This window comes from Panthera uncia (assembly GCF_023721935.1).
Source record: "Panthera uncia isolate 11264 chromosome C1 unlocalized genomic scaffold, Puncia_PCG_1.0 HiC_scaffold_3, whole genome shotgun sequence".
Lineage (NCBI taxonomy): Eukaryota > Metazoa > Chordata > Mammalia > Carnivora > Felidae > Panthera > Panthera uncia.
In genome coordinates this window covers 34,513,115-34,533,831 of record NW_026057584.1, presented here as the reverse complement: position 1 = coordinate 34,533,831, position 20,717 = coordinate 34,513,115, and the positions used below count along the sequence as shown (strand labels likewise).

At 35.2% G+C, this 20,717-nt stretch overlaps 2 protein-coding genes across 8 annotated transcripts in view; one reads left to right on the top strand and one right to left on the bottom strand.

Moving 5' to 3' along the window:
• The window catches only part of CFLAR (CASP8 and FADD like apoptosis regulator), a 224,037-nt gene that overhangs the window by 87,863 nt on the left and 115,457 nt on the right, over positions 1-20,717 (top strand). The gene's annotated exons all lie outside the window — the stretch shown is intronic.
• The window catches only part of HYCC2 (hyccin PI4KA lipid kinase complex subunit 2), a 92,038-nt gene that overhangs the window by 54,429 nt on the left and 16,892 nt on the right, over positions 1-20,717 (bottom strand). For 6 of the 7 annotated variants that reach the window (XM_049615872.1, XM_049615874.1, XM_049615875.1 and 3 more), the window contains one exon: positions 6,275-6,374. The gene's annotated coding sequence lies outside the window, so the exon portion shown is untranslated. Of the gene's footprint in view, positions 1-6,274; positions 6,375-12,443; positions 13,307-20,717 lie in introns of those variants that run through there. The other variant, XM_049615873.1, reaches the window with a different exon arrangement.

Here is a 20,717-nt window from a genome sequence, read left to right as displayed (position 1 = left end):
CAGAAGCATGGCATTGCTCTTTATTAAAAATCCTCTTCTATACATCTTAATATAAATTTTATTTTTTCTTCATGTAGGTCAACACATTTCCAATTAAGTTGATTCCTGTATGGTTTATATTATCTTGTGACGCTGGTTCTTTTTCATTATTATTTTTTTAAGTTTATTTATTTAGAGAGAGCTAGGGATGGGCAGAGAGAGAGAGAGAGAGAGAGAGAGAGAGAGAGAATCCCAAGCAGTCTCCGCAATGTCAGCGCAGAACCCAATGCAGGGCTCAATCCTAAAAACCATGAGATTGCGATCTGCACCGAAATCAAGACTTGGATCCTTGACTGACTGAGTCACCCAGCAGCCCCTTCACTGTGTTTTCTAACTAGCTATTGTTACACAAAAATAAACTTTAAAAAGTCAAAATGAGCAACTTAAAAAAATTTTTTTTAATGTTTATTCATTTTTGAGAGGCAGAGAGAGACATGGCATGAGCCGGGAAGGGGCAGAGAGAGAGGGAGACACAGAATCTGAAGCAGCCTCCAGGCTCTGAGTTGTCAACACAGATCCTGATATGGGGCTCAAAACCACGAACCTTGAGATCATAACCTGAGCTGAAGTCAGACACTCAACCGACTGACCACTCAGGTGCCCCCAAAATGAAGAAGTTTTTAACATAAATATTTAAAATATAAAAATGGTTTAAATCCAGGTTTTATGTTTTAGGAAAAATTTATAAACTAGTTAAGTTATGTTTTTGCTAACTACAAGGGATTAGAAGATTTTTTAAATGTATGCTACTGCTTTATAGAAAAGGGCAAGGACAAGCAACTAAAATTAATATTTTTTTCCAATTCTCTACAAACAACATCAACTGCTTTTAAAATAAAAAAGAAACCCAAATATTATTTTCAAAAAAATCCCACAAATCTTTTTATCTGTATATATTGCATCAGAATCCCTATTTGATATAGAGCCTGGAATACTTATTTTAAAAAGCTCCCCAAGTAATCCTTCAGAAAAAAAAAGAGAAAGTCTCACATTCAGGTTAAATTCATTATTTTAAATTCCTATCTAATCTCTTCTATAACAACAAATTTGTTTATCAAATCACTTTAGTTTCTACCAATACTATTTTTTTTTCTACCAATACTATTTTTAAAATGACTGCAAGGTAATACTTTTTTTCTTTAACATTTTTTTTTTCTTAGTGTTTATTTATTTTTGAGACAGAGAGAGACAGAGCATGAATGGGGGAGGGGCAGAGAGAGAGGGAGACATAGAATAAGAAGCAGGCTCCAGGCTCGAGCTGTCAGCACAGAACCCGACATGGGGCTTGAACTCACGAACCCGCAAAATCATGACCTGAGCCAAAGTCGGACGCCTAACCCATTGAGCCACCCAAGAGTCCACGTAATACTTTTAAATACAGAAATACAGTGGTGTTAATAATTAAAACCAAATACCACCACATTTCTTCAACTCTACAATACTACTAATTTTAAGACTGTAATTTGTTCAGTAACAAATTTAAGTAGAAAATAAGAAACAAACCTTTATTAAAATGAAAAAATGTTTAACTAAAGGACAAAAACATAAGCTTATCCATATAATCACATATGACTTTTTAAATTATCCTTTATGCTGGGGTGCCTGGGTGGCTCAGTCGGTTGAGCATCTGACTTCGGCTCAGGTCATGATCTCTTAGTTGATGAGTTCGAGCCCTGCATCAGGCTCTGTGCTGACAGCTCAGAGTCTGGACCCGGCTTCAGATTCTATGTCTCCCTCTCTCTCTGCCCCTCCCCTGCTCATTCTCTGTCTCAAAAATAAATAAACATTAAAAAAAAATTTTAATTATGCTTTATGCTTCTGGACATCTTTGTTCTACTAGCCATAAGGCACACTCTCCCAGCCCTCTCTTTATGTCTGGATTAGACTCAGTTCAAATGTCACTTCCTCAGAGAAGCTCCCTCTACTTAAATTGGCTCCCCAAGTTCCTCTTCCTTCCATCCCCTATCATTCTGTCCATTTCCTTCATAGCAGTTAGCAAAATCATAATTATCTTATTTGTTTACTTATTATTGTCTGTCTTTCCCACTAGAATCCGTACTTCACAGAGACGTGTGAGGCACATAACAGGTACTCAAACATCTATTGGTTTAGTTACTTATCTCATGAACTCAATTATTTAGCACCTGCAGTAATGACAGTTTTATTTTTGGCCATAATAAAACCTGAGATTTCTGCCTGCTTTTTCCATGTGATTAAGCTTAATAATTTTATTTTTCCAAATTAAATATGGTTGGAAGTTGATAGCTTCTTTAAAAAGCACCCAGAAACGTTTGACAGGTAGATATTCTCCCAAATGCATCAAACAGGAATATCAACCTTGTCCAGGTTTGAAATTAGAGACCGAGGGATCTGGCAAATTTTCTCTGAATTAATTGGCACATGTCAGGCAATCTTCGGCTGAGACCATTATTCATTGCAAAGCTATATTATACTGTGATATTTTATAGACATTTTAAGCAACAATTTACAGATGGAAACTCAATTAAAAACGTAACACAAAAATAACAAACATTAAAAAAAATTTTAATAAAAAAATTTAACTCAATATGGTGCTACTAGTATTAATTGAAATGATAAATGAATAAATGAATTCACAAAGCCAAATTCTCAAAATACCAAATAAGGATGACTGTTGCTATTTCACAATTTACTTGCCTGGTAGCTGAAGTTTATTCAGTCAAGACACATCCTGATTTCAAAAATGTTAAAATGTAAAGAAAATTATCTTAAAAGTAAGGAAAAAGTAGGGGCGCCTGGGTGGCTCAGTCAAATGTCTGACTTCGGCTCAGGTCATGATCTCGCGGTTCATGGGTTCAAGCCCCGCTTTGGGCTCTGTGCTGACAGCATAGAGCCTGGGGCTTGCTTTAGATTCTGTGTCTCCCTCTCTCTCTCTGCCCCTTCCCCGCTCATGCTCTTTCTCTCTCTTTCTCAAAAATAAGTAAACATTAAAACAAATTTAAAAAAAAAAAAAGAAAAAGTAAATTACTAGTGAGCCTATCAAGTATGAACATTGTATCAGTTGTTTTCTATAATTTATCTGATTAATAAAGCAGTAGAATCTAGTGGGTTAGAGCAGCAAATCAACTTTTTGCCTCAGAACCCCCTTTCACTCCTACATTTAAAAAGTTTATTAACTCATTTAAAAAAATAAGCCCATTACATGTTAACACAGTGGGGTTTTTTTGACATGTTTTAAAGTGAAATTTTATTTTTCCCGAACAAAAGCAAATTTGGTGAGAAGAGTAGTATTTGTTGTTTTACTTTTTTTTTTTTTTTTTTTGCAAATCTCATAATTACTTCTGCATTCAATCTGTTGCTGAAAAACTTCACTGTGTATTCATCAGAGAATGACAATGAAGGCAGCAAATACTGTCTTAGTATTAATATAAAAAACAATTTTGACCTCACAAACCCACTTAAGGGATTACCAGGACCCACTCTGAGCATGGACTCTGGAGCCAGATTGTCTAAGTTTAAGGGTACTCACTTGCTACAGTTACCCCCTTACTAGCTATACTTAAACCCTCTGTGCCTCATTTCTCTGGTTTCAAAAAGAAGGATAACAGCAGCACAGTACTTATTTCATATAATTATTGTGTACTTAGAATAGTTCTTATCAGGGCACCTGGTGGCTTGATCTCATGGTTCATGAGTTTGAGCTCCACTTTGGGCTCTGCACTAACAGTGTGGAGCCTGCTTGGGATTTCCTCTCTCTCCCCTCTCTCATCCCCTCCTTCACTTGCTCTCTCTCTCTCTCTCTCAGAATAAAGATAAACTTAAAAAAAAAAAGAATAATTCTTATCACAAGTAAACACTATAAATGTTTGCTACAAGTATTATATACTTAATTTTCCTGACACTATATATGGTACTATAAAATAATCTCTGTTATTCCCAATAGATAAGAAAATTAATGTGTAAATTAGGTCAAATGACCCACACAAGGTAACACAGTTGAACTGGTAAAACTAGGATTTTAACTTAATGCCTATTCCAAAACCTACGGTTGAAAAATGTACCTTGTCCCCTTTCTTGTAGCTCATACTACTCCCCACAGCTTTCTATGTCCTGGCCATACTCTTAAGTTTTTCTATAACTTCATGCACCCCTTCACCCCAGGGATTCTTTCCAGACTAGAATGCTGTCTTACTACTGCTATACAAATAGCTGCCTTCTTCCAATCCTGTTAGTCTCAGCAAGCCTTTCTTGACCACTTCATCTAAATAGCATCCCTTTCTCCCTACTCTACTACTTTCCATTCCAACAAATATGGTTCATTTCCTTCCTAGAGCTTTGGATTTTATACCTGGCTTCTTAGATCTTATTATCGATCTTCCCTATAAGATTATTAAGTTATATGAAAACGGTCCCTTTCTGTTTTGGTCACATTTGGGTATTCACTATATACTCAAAGCTAACAAACATACTATGGTATCTGGACTTAATGGTAGGTACTTATGTGTATTTGTTGAATCAATGAACCACACTGCTTATATGACCTTGGACAAATCAATTAAATCTTTTGGGCTTTAGTTTTACTTACTATATCTAAAATCCTAAAAATATTCAAGTACCTTCATTTGAAAAACAGAATAGTGCTGGTTACAGAGAAATTTTGTAATATGGATTTCCTAACTATTCTCAGTACCTTAGTATCTGGAGGTAGCTGTGAACGTAGTTATAAATGTACTAAAAGTTTCCCTTTTATTTAACCAAAAAATTCTGTAGATTTTTTCCACTGTATATTATACCCATTCCATTATCTGGTATATAGAAAGCATATTTAAAAGCAAAAATCAAGGGATGCCTGCCTGGCTCAGTAGGTAGAGCAGGAGACTCTTGATCTCGAGACCATGAGTTCAAGCCCCACGTGGGGTCTAGAGATTACTTAAAAAAAATTAAAGTCTTAAAAGCAAAAATCAAGCTGATATTCCAGCATGCAGCTCAATTTGGGCCCATACTGCCTTACTTTCAGACTATCTAACAAAGTAAAAAGACATCACAGGAAACAATTATCTTTTTGATGGCCATGGTAATGGCAACCTTTATTAGCAAGCCCTGAATACAACATAATGAACAAAATAAGAAACTGCTGGAACATGATCTGAAGGTCAATAACTACTTGCCAGGAAGCAAACTCACTATACTGATCCAAGTACAATAAGCTTTCCATAGCCTACACAGGCAGAAATTGTGTCTTAGCTGACAGCATGTATCTTTTTTGGAAATTGTCAATTTATAAAGAATCAGATTATAAGAGGCAGTACAGCCTAATGGTTAGAGTATGGGGGTCTGGTTCTAGACTGCCTGAGTTCAAATTCCAGTTCCATGACCTACCAGCTATGCATCTGTGGAAAAATTACTCCAAATTAATTTATGGCCTCAAATTCCTCATTTATAAATGGGAGATAATGTAAGTACCTATGTCAAAGTTTTTTTTGTTTTTTTAAGATTAAATAAGTTAACACATCAGTGAGAAAAACTAATTATGGTAACTGCTCTCTGGGGTTTACTGGATAAACAAAGCTATACAATTATCAGGGAAACATATGAAATCATAAAAAATGGTTTTTGCTACTGCAAATTTTCAAACTAGGCCAACAACTATAACAATATTTCAAGGTATAAATCTGAAATTTGAGTACTCAAGATGTGCATTTATTGTAAATATCAACTTCTCTAAAAAAAACCCTAAAGCTGCACCATTCAATATAGTAGCCACTAGCTACATATAGCTATTTAAAATAAAATAAAATAAAATAAAATAAAATAAAATAAAATAAAATAAAACAAAATAAAATTTAAAGACTCAATTCCTTAGTTGCACTAGCTACATTTCAAGTGCTCAGTAGCTACATGCAGCCATACTGGAGAACACAGATAAAGAACACAGACATCATCACAGAAATTCTATTGGACAGCACTGATCTCAATGTAGTTACATAATACAATTATGATGAGTAAATTCAATTATTCAGTAACTGTAAAGATTTAGGCAACAAGAAGGTTAAAAGACACAACTACTAAAAATTATTAAAAAGTATTTCAAAAGTAAAACTCAAAGGCAGTAATTAAGATGTGATTATTTCAAGTCTCTTAGGTAAAATTGCTAAATAAATAGAAGCTACCCACCAAAGATGACCAAAAATTCCAACATGTCTAATTGTATGGAAAAATTCTTTAACTTTTAAGAACTTAAATTTCATAATTTTACCTCTGTTCTAAGATCAGTTTTCTAAAGGAGGAGGTGGCATAGGAATGCGGCAGAATTCAAGTGTGGAATTCATTTGTTGAGACTTCAATATTTTCCAGCTCTATAAAAATAAAAATTAAAAAACTGAAATATTAAGATAATATTCTCATGAAATAAAAAACAATTTTGATAAAACATTTATAATACAATTTATCTATTTTTAAAAATAATTAGGGATTAAAAAGCTTTCTATAATGACCAGCATACACTTGTATACCATCATTAAACCAAATTTAAAAAATAGCAGGGGCGCCTGAGTGTCTCAGTCGGTTAAGTACCCGACTTCGGCTCAGGTCATGATCTCGTGGTCCGTGAGTTCGAGCCCCGTGTCGGGCTCTGTGCTGACAGCTCAGAGCCTGGAGCCTGTTTTGGATTCTGTGTCTCCCTCTCTCTGACCCTCCCCCATTCATGCTCTGTCTCTCTCTGTCTCCAAAATAAATAAACGTTAAAAAAAAATTTTTTTTTTTTAAATAGCAGATTTAGAGAAATGAAGTTTGAATTTTAGTTTCAAATTTCCCATTAATTACCTGTAAGACCTTGAGGAGCTGACTTAAATATTAGGGAGTTTCACTAGAATAATCTACAAAATTCAGTCCTTTTCAGTCAAAAATTCCATTAATCCAACTTTTGGAACACATTACAGTGATCTCTCTCTCTCACACACACACACACACACACACACACACACACAATCATTAAAATTTCAATATGCAGTGTAACATCAACCTTAAATAATAAGTATCAATGGCTATATCATCATTTTGGATGAGTTTCACAGAACTGAAAATTTTATCATTTTTAAAAAGAACACAGGAAATGCTATTACTTGAAGTTTTGGTACAAAAACATATTAAAAATTATTTTGATCAGTGAGAAAACTTTTCAAATTGCTAAAAGTATACTTTCCTCTGAAAGTCGAAGCTATTTTTAAGTAGCTGCTGACCACATTATACTCTACCACTTTGATTCAAAATCGTATCACAACTTTAAAATCTAAAACACCAAAAAAACTTAACATTTTAAAATATGTTCATTAACAAAATATGATTTAAAAAATACAAATAAGAGCACAATAAAATTCTCTTGGAGTAAAGTTATATGATCATTGCAAAGTCTCTGATGTTTCTCAAACTAAAGATGTGTCAGAGCCTCCCAATCCAACCATAGCAGCTGACTTTTTATCTCTTATGTATTGACTATCATGTAAGATTTTCATTTCATGAATTCTGCAGTGGGTGAAAAACCTTGAAGAGGACTAAGAGAAAACCTCTGGAAAGATACGCAAGAAATGGTCATACTTTGGGAAGGGTCATTTGATGTCAAGGAAACTCTTTGTACTTTGGGAATTTTGAGCCACCAAGACAATTGCCAGATTTTGAAGCAGTATAAGCAGGCTGACTTGAGAGCTATACTGGGAATCTCTGTAGAGATGACTCTCCAACAATCTTTCAGGGTTAAGGATACAGGTACTCACTAGGTTCTCAATTTAAGGGGCAAAAACAAACAAACAAACAAACAAACCAACAAGGCGACGGATAGGAAACCTGAGGTTTATTAAACTTTAGCACAGCTTTAGAACAATTCAACTCCTGGGTGCCTGGGTGGCTTGGTCGGTTGAGTGTCTGACTTCGGCTCCTCGGCTCTGTGCTGACAGCTCAGAGCCTGGAGCCTGTTTCAGATTCTGTGTCTCCCTCTCTCTCTGCCCCTCCCCTGTTGATGCTCTGTCTCTCTCTGTCTCAAAAATAAATAAACGTTAAAAAAAAAATTTAGAACAATTCAACTCTGATAGATAAATTGGAAGTAATAAGCCCTTCAGCCACTTGAGCAACAGAAAAAAAAAAAAAGGGTGGGGGACCCTGTCAGGGAGGTAACACTGTTTGAAGCCTCTATGGTTCTTTCATATACAAGGTCTAGCACACAATCAAAAATTATTAAATATACTAAGTGACAAAAACATGACCAATAATTAAGAGAAAACTAGATCCACAGATGATCCAACAATAAAGTTCATACACAAGGACAACTATTTAAAATAATTGTGGGGGTGCCTGGGTGGCTTAGTCAGTTGAGCATCTGGCTCTTGGTTTTGGCTCAGGTCATGATCTCCTGGTTCATGGATTCAGGCTCATGTTGGGCTCCATGATGACAGTACAGAGTCTGCTTGGGATTCTCTCTCTCTCTCTGCCCCTTCCCCTCTCACGCATGCTCTCTCTCTCTCTCAAAATAAATAAACTTAAAAAAGGTAGGGTTATAGCAAAATACTATTAAAGAATAAAATAATTCTGAATAAGGTACTAGAGCAAAAAATCGACAAAACTGATGAGGTGGAAAATTTCACCAATGAATTAGGATATAAAAAAAATGTAAATTCTAAAACTGAAAAATACAATATATATGAAATTAATAACTCAATATATTAGTTTTATAGTAAACTGGACACAGCAGACCATAGGATTAGAAGGTAAGTCAGTAAAAAATACCAAACTATAACATGAGAAAGAAAGTAGGAAGGAAGAAAGAAGACTAGAAGAGAGGGGAAAAGTTGGAGGAAAGGCTTAAGATAAATGGAGGATATGCTCAAAATGTCAATATACATACAATCAAGGTTCTAGACAAGAGCAGAAACAGATATAAGCAATATTCAAAGAATAACAGTTTTACAAAACTGATGAAAGAAATCAATTCAGGGATTCAAGACACTTTGCCAACTCCAAGCAGAATATACTCAAAGAACACCATACCCAGGAAATCATCATCAAACTATAAAAGGAATGAGTGAAAAAAGAAAAAATTCATATAAAAAGCGTAGAAAAAAATTCAGCTGACCTTCAAAGAAACAGTAAGATTGACAGCAAATTTCTCAACAGAAACAAAAGAAACCAGTATATAACAGAATGATAGTTAAAAGGACAAAAGAAAATAACTGCCAATCTAGAATATAGTAAATATCCTTTACATAACCAGCAAAAATATCCTTTAAAAATTAAGGTAGAGGCACCTAGGTGGCTCAGTCAGTTAAAGCATCCGACTTTGGCTCAGGTCATGATCTCGCAGTTTCATGAGTTCAAGCCCCCTGACTGGCCTCTGTGCTGACAGTATGGAACTTGCTTGGGATTCTCTGTCTTCCTCTCTCTCTGCTCCTCCCCCACTCATGCTGTCTCTGTCTCTCTCAAAATAAATATATAAACTTAAAAAAAAAATCAAGCATGATGCTTGTTTTAAAAACTAAGGTGGAGGAGGAACACCTGGGTGGTCAGTTGGGTTAAGCATTCGAGTCTTGGTTTCAGCTCAGATCATGAGCTCTCGGTTCATGTGTTCGATGGAGCCCCATGTTGGGTTCTGGGCTGACAATCCAGAGCCTGCTTGGGGTTTTTTTTGTCCCTTTCCCTCTCTCTCTGCCTGCCCCTCCCCGGTACACACGCACATGCACATGGACTCTCTCTCAAAATAAACAAACATTAAAAAAAAAAAAAAAAACTTTAAAGTATTAAGGTGGAGGAGAGGACTCTGGGAAGATGACAGAGTTAAGAGCACCAGGAGTCTATCAGCATCTAGACAACAATCATACCTGCAGAATCTGCTTTGGAACTCTGAAGTCTACTGAATGCTTAAAACTTCCATGGAAAGACCTGTGGTTTTTATTTTAATTGTGATTAATTTTGGTCAATTTCAGCTCTCAGCACAGCAATAGCTACCCATCCCCCACCCTGAGCCACAGAGCAAGGAGCAAAGCACATGTTTCTATAGCAGCTTGCAGGAGCCAGGATGGGAAAATAGGACTCTGTCCAACAAATATCACATATTTGTGCTCTGATTGCTGACTGCTGCTTCTGATCATGGAGGTACAGAAAAAGAGCTGGGCAACCATTGTTGTCCCATCTCCCTTCATTGTTGTAAGCCTCACTCCTCCCACTAAAGTGACTTCCAGGGGACTTAATTGCCTGTTCCCATATTCCAACCCCACCTCCATTTTTCTCTTTTTCCCCTTTTGGGAGCCAGACATTGGAGACCAAGACAAAAACAACTGCATATGAAGGGAAAAATAGAAAGTGATCATGCATGCCCAGAATGTGCACAGAAAAGACATTAAGTTTACATCTTAGGCTGACCCTTGGCACGGAGATAGCTTATAACAAACAACAAAATAAAAACAAAAACAAGGTGGGAGGGACAAAAAAGGATGGAAAACCCTAAGGAAGGACAAAAATCTGATTTCCAGAGTTTCACATTGTTATATTAAGATGTCTAGCATTCAACAACAACAACAAAAACCACATAAGGTATGTGAAGAAACAGGGAAGAGTAGCCCATTCAAAGAAAAACTGTTCCTGAAGAAGACCTGATGGCAGATATATTAGACAAAGGCTTTAAAACAACTGTCTTAAAGGTATTTAAGGAACTAAGGAATATGTGGAGAAAGTTAAGAAAATGAGATATGAATAAAATGGAAATATAAAGAGACAGAAAAACTAAAACAAAACCAAAAAAAATTCTGCAGCTGAAAAATACAATAACTGAAACGAAAATTTCACTTCTGGGATACACAGGCACATGTGAGTAGGCAGAAGAAAGAAAGTAAACCTCAAGATAGGACAATGAAAATTATCCTGTCTGAAAAACACAAAAAGACTGAAGAAAATAAACAGAGGTCAAAGGGACCTATCTACCAACAAGTAGATCAAGATATGCATTGTGTAAGTCCTATAAGGAGAAGAGAGGGAAAGAGGTAGAGAAAATATTTATGTATGTATGTATGTATGTATGTATTCATTCATTCATTGTTTAAAAAAACTTTTAATTTGAGAGAGAGAGAACAGGAACAAGGGAGAGGGGAGAGGAGGGAGAGAGAGATGGAGGGGGAGAGGGGAGGATAGGGAGAGGAGGGGGGCGGGGAGAGAATCTTAAGCAGGACCAATGTGGGGCTCAATCCCATGACCCTGGGATTGTGACCTGAGCCAAAATCAAGAGTTAGATGCTCAACTGACTGAGCCACCCAGGCACCCCAGTAAAGAAAATATTTAAAGAAATAATGGCTGAAAACATCCCAAATTTGATGAAAGACATGAATATAAACATCCAGGAAGTCCAGTGAACTCCAAGTAAGAGGAACTCAAAGAGACCCACACTGAGACACATTATAATCAAGCTGTTGAAAGACAAAGAGGATCTTGAAAACAGTAAGACAGAAGTGAGCTCAGATACAAAGGAACCCTCAATAAGACTATAAGCAGATTTCTCATAAGAAATTTTAAAGCCCAGAAGCAGTGGGCTGATATATTCTAACTGCTAAAAGAAAAAAAACTGGCAACCAAGAATCCTACATCTGACAAAACTATTCTTCAAAAGTGAGACAAGAAATAAGACATTCCCAGATTTAAAAAAAAAAAAAAAAAAAAAAAAAAAGCTAAGGGAGAGTTCACTACCACTAGACATGTCTTACAAGAGATGCTCAAGGGAATCCTACAAAATGAAATAAAAAGACACTAGACAATAAACTCAAAGCTGTGTGAAGGAATAAAAATCTCAGCAAAGGCAAATACATGGGCCATTGTAAGTTAATATTATTGTAACAATGATTTATAACCATTTTCTAAAAATGTTTATTTACTTATTTTTGAGAGAGACAGAGACAGAGACAGAGACAGAGATAGAGGGAGACACTGAATCCAAAACAGGCTCCAGGCTCTGAGCTGTCAGTACAGAGCCCGATGTGGGGCTCGAACTCACAAACTGTGAGATCATGACCTGAGCTGAAGTTGGATGTTTAACCAACTGAGACATGCAGGTGTCCCTATAACCATTTTTTTACACGATTTAGGAGACTAATACATTAAAAAGAACCAACTATTGGTCTAAAAGCTAGTATTATTGTAACTGGCATATATGTCCACATTTTGTTTTCTACATAACTTAAACTAATACATTTATTTATTTGCAAACACTTCTTAATTTGTAAAAGATGTTTAGGAGGAAAGCTGCATCTGCTCAAGGTACGGGTTTTACATGACTATTTTGTTTAGGTCCCATGCACTTAAGAGGCACTGAGGTTAATTTAATTATGACTGTCCCATGCTGAGTATCATAAAAAGACTGTCACGACTGCACAGTGAGGTAATGTATAGTTACCAACCTTGACATTTATTTTGCTGTCAACTGGATCAAGACAAATGCTTTTAAAAGAATTATTTATGTTTTGGAGCATACAATGTACAAAGATGCAATCAACAACTGAAAGGGGTGGGAAGGGATCTGTAAAGAAGTAGAGATTTATTATGTTATTGAAGTTAAATTAGTGCAAATTCAAATTACAGTGTTATAACTTTAGGATATTAAATTCAATCTCCACAGTAACCACATATACACACAAAAACAGCTATAGAATATACACAAAAGGAAATGAGAAATAAATTTAAACATTTCACTAAAACAATCAACTAAATGCAAAAGCAATGCAGAAATATGGAACAAAAAAAGATAAAATATGTAGAAAACAAATAGCAAAACTACAGAATTGTTTATCAGTAATTACTATAAATGTGAATGGATTAAACTCTTCAAAAGAGTTTGGCAAAACAGATAAAAAGACATAATCCAAATATATGCTATCTATAAGAGACTCACTTGAAATCCAAAGACACAGAGACTAAAAGAATGGAAAAAGATAGTCCATGCAAATGGTAACTTAAAAGAGATTAAAGATGGCTATACTAATATCTGAAAAATAAACTTTAATTCAAAAAAGAGACAAAGGACATTATATGTAATAAAAGGTTCAATACAGCAAGAAGACATAACAATTATAAACATTTATGCACCTAATGACAGACCATCAAAATATCTGAAGCAAAACTGACAGAACTGAAGGGAGAAACAGTTTTATAACATTTGGAGACTTCAATACCTCATCACAATAATGGATAGAACAAGCAGACAAAAGGAAATTAGAGAAACAGAGGATGTAAACAGCACAATAATCCAACCAGATCTAACACACATATACAGAACACTCTACCCAACAAAAGCTGATATAGTCTTCAAGTACAACTGGGCCACTTTCCAACATAGATCATATGTTAGGACACAAATATCAACAGATTTAAGAAAAACAGATATCACACATAGTGTCTTCTGGGATCATAACAGGAGTAAGTCAGAAGTGAACAGAAGAAAAATGGGAATATCCATAAAATTGTAAAAATTAAACAAAAGATTTTAAAATAACCAAAAGGCCAAAGAAGAAATCACAAAATAAATTACAAAATACTTAAGAGACAAAGGAAAGTAAACACACAATATACCAAAACTTATGAGATGTAGCAATAGTGATGCTAAGGAGGAAATTTAGAATTATAAATGCTTATATTAAAAAACAAAAAAAGCTCTCAAATCAAAACAACCTAACTTTACAACTTAAAGAACTAGAAAAGGGGGCGCCTGAGTGGCTCAGTAGGTTGAGCATCAGACATAAGATTGAGCCCGTTGAGCTTATACCACGGAGCCTTGCTTAGGACTTTCCCCCTCTCTCTCTGCTCCTCCCCCACACGTGCATGCGTGCAAGTTCGGGCTCCCTCTGTCTCAAATAAATAAGAAAACTTAAAAAAAGAAAGAAAGAAACTAGAAAAAGGAGGAAAAAATAAGCCCAAAGCTAGCAGAAGGATGAAAATAACAAAAATTGGGGTGCATGGGTGGCTCAGTTGGTTAAGCGTCTGACTTCAGCTCAGGTCAGGATTTCACAGTTTGTGGATTCAAGCCCTGTGTCAGGCTCTGTGCTGACAGCTTAGAGCCTGGAGCCTGCTTTGGATTCTCTCTCTCTCTCTCTCTCTCTCTCTCTCTCTCTCAAAAATGAATAAACATTTAAAAAAATTAACATCTTAAATAAAAATCCATTGATGATAGAAGTCTGAGTTTACTTAAAAAAAAGAAAATAAAGATTAACAGAGATAAATTAAATAAAGAACAGAAAAACAATAGAGAAAAGCAATAAAACCAAAAGTTGGTCCTTTGAAAAGATTAAGAAAATTGACAAGGTTTAGTGAGATGGACTAAGAAAAAAAGAGAGAACACAAAATACTAAAATTGGAAATGAAAAGGGGAAGATTACTACTGATTCTATAGAAATAAAAAGAGTTATAGGAGAATTCTATGAAATATTGTACACCAACAAATTGGAGAACCAAATTTCTGGGAATAAAAAAACTACCAGGTCTAAATCATGAGAAACAGAAAATATGAATAGATCTATAACTAGTAAAGTGATTTAATCAGCAGTTAAATATCTTCTGATAAAGAAAAGCCCTGGACCTGATGGCTTCACTGATGAATTCCACCAAACATTTAAAGAACTAATACCAATCCTCCCAAACTTCTGAAAAAACAGAAGCGGGAATACTTCATAATTCATTCTATGAGGCCAATATTACCCTGATACCAAAGCCAGACAAAGACACAACAAAACAAGAGATCCGTAGATCTTTTATAAACATCAATGCAAAAATCCTCAACAAAATACTTGCAAACAGAATTCAGCAGCATATTAAAAGGATTATATACTATAACCAAGTAGAACTTTTTTCCTGGAATGCAAGGATGAGTCAAACATAAAAAAATGTAATATGCCCAATTACTAGAATGAAGGGAAAATGCCACATGATAATCTCAATTCATGCAAGAAAATCATGTAACAAAATTCAACACCTTTTTCAATAAAAAATGTAAAAAAAAAAAAAATAGAAACTATCCTAACATAATCAAGGCCGTACATGAAAATCCCAGAAAACATCATACACAAGGTTGAAAGACTGAAAGTTTTTTCTCTAAGATCAGGAACAAGGCAAAGATGTCTGTTTTCACCACTTTTATTCAACATAGTACTGGAAGTTCTAGCCAGGGTAAATATACAAGAAAAAGAAATAAGAGGCATCCAAATTGGAAAGGAAAAAGCAAAAACCATGTTTGTATATATAATGTATAAAACCCTAAAGACTCCACCAAAAGAACTATAAACATATCCAAAAGTAGCAGAATCAAAGTTAACTCACAAATATCAGTTGCATTTCTGTACACTAAGAATGGACAATCTGAAAAGGAAAAATTCTATTTACCAAAAAATTCTATTACAATAGTATCCAGAGGAATAAAATACTTATAAATTAACTTAACCAATGAGGCTAAAGACTTGTACAATGAAAGCTACAAGACATTGGTTAAAGAAACTAAAAACATAAATAAAGGAAAACTCATCCCATGGTCATGGAAGGCTTAATATTGTTAAGACGTCAATACCGTTGACTCCTGAGCTACATGGATTTGAAATGCACAGGTCTACTTCCATACAGATTTTGTGGATAAATACTGTAAAATGTATTTTCTATTCCTTGTTTTCTCAAAATTTTCTTTTCTCTAGCTTACTTTACTATAATACAGTATATAATACCTATAATGTACAAAATCTATGTTAATCAACTATATTATTGGTAAGGCTCCTGGTCAACAGGAGACTATTAGTAAAGTTTTGGGGAATTCACAAGTTATACACAAATTTTTGAATGTGCAGGGTGTCAGTGCCCCTAACCCCAAATTGTCAATTGTATATCTATGTCTGTCTGTATCTATATCTATATCATATCTATATCTATATCCATATCCATATGTGTATCTATACCTATCTATCTATCTACCTCATGTTCTTTATCCATGCATCCATTGACAAGTAGGTTGTTTCCATATCTTGGTATTATAAATAAAGTTGTAATGAACATGGGGGTGCAGGTATCTTTTTAGGTTCTTGTTGTGTTTTCTTTGGATAAGTACCCAGAAGTAGAATTGTTGGATCATATGGTAGTTCAATTTTTTTATTTTTTGAGGAAACTCCATACCTGTTTCCATAGTGGTTGTGCCAATTTACATTCCCACCAACAGTGCAGAGAGTTCCCTTTTCTCCAAATCCTTGCCAACACTTGTTACTTCTTATCTTTCTGATAACAGCCAAACAGGTGTGAGAATACCTCACTGTAGTTTTGATTTGCATTGCCCTGATAACTAGCGAAGGTGGGCATCTTTGCATGTACTCACTGGCTGTCTGTAAGTAAGTCTTCTTTGGGAAAATGTCTATTCAGATCCTCTGCCCCAAAAGACAGTCTTTTAAATAAAAGATGCTAGGTCAACTGGATATCACATCACTATGGGAAATAATGTACCATGATCTCTAAACTTACACAATTCACAAAGTTACGTCCCAAGTAGAACACAGATCTAAATGTATACGAAGTATACGAAACAAAACAAACAAACAAAAAACCATAGCAAACCATCTTTGTGTCTTTGAAGCAGCCAAACTAGCAATTAAAAAAGGCACTATAACAACAATGAAAAATACATTAATTGTACTGTATTAAATCTGTCATGAAAAGACAGAATGAGTGACAAGTCAAGCCAAAGGCTAGAAAAAGATATCAGCAATACATATGCCCAATACCTAGGGACAGGTCTATGACTGTTTGGGGGTAAGGGTTGGGGCAAGAAAACTGTGAGTTCCTAAACAAAAGGCAAGCCTAAGACTGAGGTTAGACTAGGATGAGAGACAATATACTTACCCTCAGTCATGATCCTCGTAATGAGGGAAAAAAGAAAAGTGAAGAGAGAAAGGCTATTTCTAGAGAAGACAGTGATAGGAACTTAATTTACTCTCTTGCCTGACATAATCAAAAGGTGGGGAGGATTATAAACATCATTTTTCAAGGCACTGGACACACATAATGAAGAACAATGAAGTTGTCCATTTTCCTTCCTTGGAAGAGTTTCCAGGCTGCATTGTAAGGAAGGAAAAAGCCAGGTGGAACCTGGCTGACTTCCTGAGTTAAGGAAGTAGAGCTGAGAGTCCAGGCTGAACAAGGTATTAGAGTTTGTAGGATAGAGTAAGGAAAGAGCAGCACAGAGAAAGAACTCTAGCTATCTGTAGAAGGTTCTCTTCTCGTAGTCAGATGAGAATTGATCGGCACATAAGTGTGTGAGCCAGGAAAAGGGAAGAAGTCAGGGAAAGAAACGCCTAAAGAATTAGAAGTAGCAATGCCCAGAATTCATGCAGAGCCAGCAATAGAACCTACTCTCACCAACCAGGTTGAAAATCGGGTAAAGTACATGAGAGTCCTTTGTAAATAATGGAGAATAATTAGCTTTTTACTGAACAAAGCTCTAGTAGTGCTTAATAAATCTTATTATCAAAACCTGGAAGAATCACTGTTTGCCAATACTTATAGCAATACAAAAATATCCAGAACACCCCAAGGTAAAACTCACAGTCTCAAACATCCAATAAAAAAAAACTACCAAGAATGCAAAGAATCAGAAAAACGAGATCCAAAATGAAGAGAAAAACTGATCAAAACTCACCCAAAATTAAGTAATGTTACAATAAGCAAAAACTTTAAAACAATAAATATTCAAACCATTAAGTAGAGTCATAGATTTTTTTTAAAAGGCCTAACTCAAAGTTCTAAAAATAAAAGCCATAACAAGGTAAAAATTACACTGAATAGGGAAAAATGGCACAGTAGACATTGCAGAAAAAAAAAATTAGTGAACTTGAAGACACAGCAACAGAAACTAGTCAAAATGAAACAGAGAGAAAAGAGAATTAAAGCACTAGTGAGCTGTGGGACAATTTTCAAGCAGCCTACAATACTTGTAACTGGATTCCCCAAAGGAGAAAAGAGAGAAGAAAAGGGATTAAAAAAACTTATTTTTGAAAGGAGCAATGATGAAAAAATTTTCTAAATTTTTCTAAATTGGATAAAAACTATTAACCTACAGTTCCAAGAAGTTAAATGAAACCCAAGACAAGACATATGAAGAAAACCACACCAAAGCACATTATAATTAAATTGCTCAAAACTAGTGATAAAGAGAACATCTTAAAACAACTGGAGGGGGGAAAGAGACACATGCACAGAGACTCAAAGATAAGCATGACAGAAAAGATGCAAGACAGAAGACAATGAAGCATTATCTTTAAAATACCAAAAGAAAAAAAAAATCTGTCAACCAAGAATTCTATAAACCAAAAATATCTCTCAAAAACAAAGGCAAAAAAAAAAAATACTTTTTCAGTCTTATAAAAGCACTATGCCCTTTGCACTAAGAAATGCACTATGAAAAGCACTATGCCTAAGCACTAAGAAATGCCCTTTGAAGAGAAGGAAAGAAAACCAGATAGAAATAGGGATTTATACAAAGGATTGAAGAATATCATAAATGGCAATTACAAAGATAAATACGTGATTGTTTTCTCATTAATTTCTTATTGTTATTTTCTACAGATATTAAGAAAAAATAAAAGAATCCTTATAAACTTTATGCCAATACACTGAACAACTTAGTTGACATGGACAAATTTCTTGCAAGAAACATATCACCAAAACTCACTGAAGAAAGAGATAATATGAATACTCCTGCATCCATTTTAAAAATAGAATTTGCAGTTAAAAAAATCTCCCTATCACCCAAATGTGAAAGACCAGCCCCCTCTGTGTTACAGGTGGATGGGCATGGCTGAAAGTTGAGGGGGAAGTATGAATACTGAAGAAAACCCTCTAAGAACTAAGTCCACACCTTAACACAAACCAATACCAACATACCATCAGAAAACTTTGAAGCACTGAAGGTAATGACGGTAGCAACAGACCCAAACCCAGCTCAACTCCTAAGCAGGTTGACTAAACCTACCCACACACACTAATGACCATATAGAAAAGTGCTCATTTTGGGGCCATAAATACAAGTTAACTGTCTCTACTATTCTACACAAAGTATCTGGAATTCAAGAAAAAATTTCAAGACACAAAAACAACCACTTATATTCAAGATAGAAAGCAATCAACAGGACCAGGCTAAGAAATAACCCACAGTTTAGAACTACCAGACAGGCACTCCAGCATGACTAGAATATATTAAGGGGTCTATTAAAAAGTTGGACAATATGCATGAGTAGATAGGTAATTACAATAGAGTAATGGGAACTGTAAGAAAAAATCAAATGGAAATGGTAGGGGGAGAAAAAACCAACAACAATGATTCAAAGATAAAGAATTCCTTTTCCAGGCTTATCAGGAGATTCCAATACAGTTTAGGAAGGAATTAATAAACTTAAAAATAAGTCCAAAAAATTATTAAACATGAAACACAAAAAGAAATAACAGTAAAGAAAAATTTACAGGTCATCCAAGAACTGTGGGACAGTATCAAATTGCCTAACATAGTTTTATTTGAAGTCCCAGAAAGAGAAAAGAGAGAATAGGATAAAAGAAACATGAGGGAATATGGCTGGGAATTTTCTAAAATACAATGAAAAACATCAAACCACAGATCCAAGAAGCTCAGAGAATCCTAAGCAGGATGAATATCCTCCCATCAAAACAAATGGTTTTGATATTCACCACCTAGATACATTATAATAAAACTTCTAAAAACTAAAGATGAGGGGTTGTGAGAGAATCAATGTGGTGTTTGCAAGGGAGAGGATTTCAATCCATTTCCACACATCTTAATCCTTAAGCCAAAATACGAAAGTTTTTAGAAGTTCCTGGAGAACTATACTGGAGAGTACTTTTTGGAAAGGTTACTGAATGCCATGTGTCTCATCCTTCCCCAAGGAGTAGATACCAATAGTATTACCTCTTGAACCCATGTCCAAAAAGAAGGAACTTCAGGGCTATTACTCAGAGATCTTGACGTATGTGACCAGCAGCTTGAAGAATACATTAGATTGGTGTGATTCACATTTAAGAAACCTAAAGGGCAAGAGATGGGCTAGCTAATGACTCCAGGATGTCAGAGTGAAAAAGGCTTATTGATATGTTGGAATGAGCACTTTGATACTGTGTCAGTGAAGATCATGCAAATGCTCACTATGGATCAGAGATGCATCACATGGAAGAGAGAGAGAACACTGTCAGAGACACTGACCACAGAAAGAAGCTGGAGGTTCCTTTGAATACACAGGAGCCAAGAAAAGAGTAAGCAAGCATCAACTGAAGAAGAGATATATTTGCTTCCCACAAGGAAGCTACAGGACAGAGAACTCTAGCAATCAGGAAGAATTTCTGAATTATTAACAAAATTACTTATATAAGAAGTGTGGATCCTGCTTGGGATTCTCTCTCCCTCTCTCTCTGCCTCTCCCCCCTCTCAAAATAAACAAACATTTAAAAAAAATGGAAAAGCCATGTGGAAAAACAGCAGTAAATAGAACTATCCTTGAGGAAGCTCAAATGTTAGACTTACTAAACAAAAACTTTAAATCACTTCTTTCAAATACGTTCAAAGACAAAAGAACCACATGTAAAGAACTAAATGAGAATAAGAGAATGATATCTCTCAAATTAGAGAATATAGAGATAAGTTTTTGAAG